Source organism: Cherax quadricarinatus, chromosome 96 (assembly GCF_038502225.1).
Source record: "Cherax quadricarinatus isolate ZL_2023a chromosome 96, ASM3850222v1, whole genome shotgun sequence".
NCBI lineage: Eukaryota > Metazoa > Arthropoda > Malacostraca > Decapoda > Parastacidae > Cherax > Cherax quadricarinatus.
The window spans coordinates 4,117,159-4,121,122 of NC_091387.1; positions in this window are offsets into that span (position 1 = coordinate 4,117,159).

Sequence of the window (3,964 nt, forward strand, 5' to 3'; positions counted from 1 at the left end):
TAGCCAGTACTGTACCTTGTGGAACACTGGTAGCCAGTACTGTACCTTGTAGAACACTGGTAACCAGTACTGTACCTTGTGGAACACTGGTAGCCAGTACTGTGCCTTGTGGAACACTGGTAGCCAGTAGTGTACCTTGTGGAACACTGGTAGCCAGTACTGTACCTTGTGGAACACTGGTAGCCAGTGCTGTGCCTTGTGGAACACTGGTAGCCAGTACTGTACCTTGTAGAACACTGGGAGCCAGTACTGTACCTTGTGGAACACTGGTAGCCAGTACTGTACCTTGTGGAACACTGGTAGCCAGTACTGTACCTTGTGGAACACTGGTAGCCAGTACTGTACCTTGTGGAACACTGGTAGCCAGTACTGTACCTTGTGGATCACTGGGAGCCAGTACTGTACCTTGTGGAACACTGGTAGCCAGTACTGTACCTTGTGGAACACTGGTAGCCAGTACTGTACCTTGTGGAACACTGGTAGCCAGTACTGTACCTTGTGGAACACTGGGAGCCAGTACTGTACCTTGTAGAACACTGGTAGCCAGTACTGTACCTTGTGGAACACTGGTAGCCAGTACTGTACCTTGTGGAACACTGGGAGCCAGTACTGTACCTTGTGGAACACTGGGAGCCAGTACTGTACCTTGTGGAACACTGGAAGCCAGTGCTGTGCCTTGTGGAACACTGGGAGCCAGTACTGTACCTTGTGGAACACTGGGAGCCAGTACTGTACCTTGTAGAACACTGGTAGCCAGTACTATACCTTGTGAAACACTGGTAGCCAGTACTGTACCTTGTGGAACACTGGTAGCCAGTACTGTACCTTGTGGAACACTGGTAGCCAGTACTGTATCTTGTGGAACACTGTGAGCCAGTACTGTACCTTGTGGAACACTGGTAGCCAGTACTGTGCCTTGTGGAACACTGGTAGCCATTACTGTACCTTGTGGAACACTGGGAGCCAGTACTGTACCTTGTGGAACACTGGTAGCCAGTACTGTGCCTTGTGGAACACTGGTAGCCAGTACTGTACCTTGTGGAACACTGGTAGCCAGTACTGTGCCTTGTGGAACACTGGTAGCCAGTACTGTACCTTGTGGAACACTGGTAGCCAGTACTGTACCTTGTGGAACACTGGTAGCCAGTACTGTACCTTGTGGAACACTGGTAGCCAGTACTGTACCTTGTGGAACACTGGTAGCCAGTACTGTATCTTGTGGAACACTGTGAGCCAGTACTGTACCTTGTGGAACACTGGTAGCCAGTACTGTGCCTTGTGGAACACTGGTAGCCATTACTGTACCTTGTGGAACACTGGGAGCCAGTACTGTACCTTGTGGAACACTGGTAGCCAGTACTGTGCCTTGTGGAACACTGGTAGCCAGTACTGTACCTTGTGGAACACTGGTAGCCAGTACTGTGCCTTGTGGAACACTGGTAGCCAGTACTGTACCTTGTGGAACACTGGTAGCCAGTACTGTACCTTGTGGAACACTGGTAGCCAGTACTGTACCTTGTGGAACACTGGTAGCCAGTACTGTACCTTGTGGAACACTGGTAGCCAGTACTGTACCTTGTGGAACACTGTGAGCCAGTACTGTACCTTGTGGAACACTGGTAGCCAGTAGTGTACCTTGTGGAACACTGGTAGCCAGTACTGTTCCTTGTGGAACACTGGGAGCCAGTGCTGTGCCTTGTGGAACACTGGTAGCCAGTACTGTACCTTGTGGAACACTGGTAGCCAGTACTGTATCTTGTGGAACACTGGTAGCCAGTACTGTACCTTGTGGAACACTGGTAGCCAGTACTGTACCTTGTGGAACACTGGTAGCCAGTACTGTACCTTGTGGAACACTGGTAGCCAGTACTGTACCTTGTGGAACACTTGGAGCCAGTACTGTACCTTGTGGAACACTGGTAGCCAGTACTGTACCTTGTGGAACACTGGTAGCCAGTACTGTACCTTGTGGAACACTTGGAGCCAGTACTGTACCTTGTGGAACACTGGGACCCAGTACTGTACCTTGTGGAACACTGGTAGCCAGTACTGTACCTTGTGGAACACTGGTAGCCAGTACTGTACCTTGTGGAACACTGGTAGCCAGTACTGTACCTTGTGGAACACTGGTAGCCAGTACTGTACCTTGTGGAACACTGGTAGCCAGTACTGTACCTTGTGGAACACTGGTAGCCAGTACTGTACCTTGTGGAACACTGGTAGCCAGTACTGTACCTTGTGGAACACTGGTAGCCAGTACTGTACCTTGTGGAACACTGGTAGCCAGTACTGTACCTTGTGGAACACTGGGAGCCAGTCCTCTACCTTGTGGAACACTGGTAGCCAGTACTGTACCTTGTGGAACACTGGGAGCCAGTACTGTACCTTGTGGAACACTGGTAGCCAGTACTGTACCTTGTGGAACACTGGGAGCCAGTACTGTACCTTGTGGAACATTGGTAGCCAGTACTGTACCTTGTGGAACACTGGGAGCCAGTACTGTACCTTGTGGAACACTGGGAGCCAGTACTGTACCTTGTGGAGCACTGGTAGCCAGTACTGTACCTTGTGGAACACTGGTAGCCAGTACTGTACCTTGTGGAACACTGGTAGCCAGTACTGTACCTTGTGGAACACTGGTAGCCAGTACTGTACCTTGTGGAACACTGGTAGCCAGTACTGTACCTTGTGGAACACTGGTAGCCAGTACTGTACCTTGTGGAACACTGGTAGCCAGTACTGTACCTTGTGGAACACTGGTAGCCAGTACTGTACCTTGTGGAACACTGGTAGCCAGTACTGTACCTTGTGGAACACTGGTAGCCAGTACTGTACCTTGTGGAACACTGTGAGCCAGTACTGTACCTTGTGGAACACTGGGAGCCAGTACTGTACCTTGTGGAACACTGGTAGCCAGTACTGTACCTTGTGGAACACTGGTAGCCAGTACTGTACCTTGTGGAACACTGGGAGCCAGTACTGTACCTTGTGGAACACTGGTAGCCAGTACTGTACCTTGTGGAACACTGGTAGCCAGTACTGTACCTTGTGGAACACTGGTAGCCAGTACTGTACCTTGTGGAACACTGGTAGCCAGTACTGTACCTTGTGGAACACTGGTAGCCAGTACTGTACCTTGTGGAACACTGGTAGCCAGTACTGTGCCTTGTGGAACACTGGTAGCCAGTACTGTGCCTTGTGGAACACTGGTAGCCAGTACTGTACCTTGTGGAACACTGGTAGCCAGTACTGTACCTTGTGGAACACTGGTAGCCAGTACTGTGCCTTGTGGAACACTGGTAGCCAGTACTGTGCCTTGTGGAACACTGGTAGCCAGTACTGTACCTTGTGGAACACTGGTAGCCAGTACTGTACCTTGTGGAACACTGGTAGCCAGTACTGTACCTTGTGGAACACTGGTAGCCAGTACTGTACCTTGTAGAACACTGGTAGCCAGTACTGTACCTTGTGGAACACTGGTAGCCAGTACTGTACCTTGTGGAACACTGGTAGCCAGTACTGTACCTTGTGGAACACTGGTAGCCAGTACTGTGCCTTGTGGAACACTGGTAGCCAGTACTGTACCTTGTGGAACACTGGTAGCCAGTACTGTACCTTGTGGAACACTGGTAGCCAGTACTGAACCTTGTGGAACACTGGTAGCCAGTACTGTACCTTGTGGAACACTGGTAGCCAGTACTGTACCTTGTGGAACACTGTGAGCCAGTACTGTACCTTGTGGAACACTGGTAGCCAGTACTGTACCTTGTGGAACACTGGGACCTAGTACTGTACCTTGTGGAACACTGGTAGCCAGTACTGTACCTTGTGGAACACTGGTAGCCAGTACTGTACCTTGTGGAACACTGGTAGCCAGTACTGTACCTTGTGGAACACTGGTAGCCAGTACTGTACCTTGTGGAACACTGGTAGCCAGTACTGTACCTTGTGGAACACTGGTAGC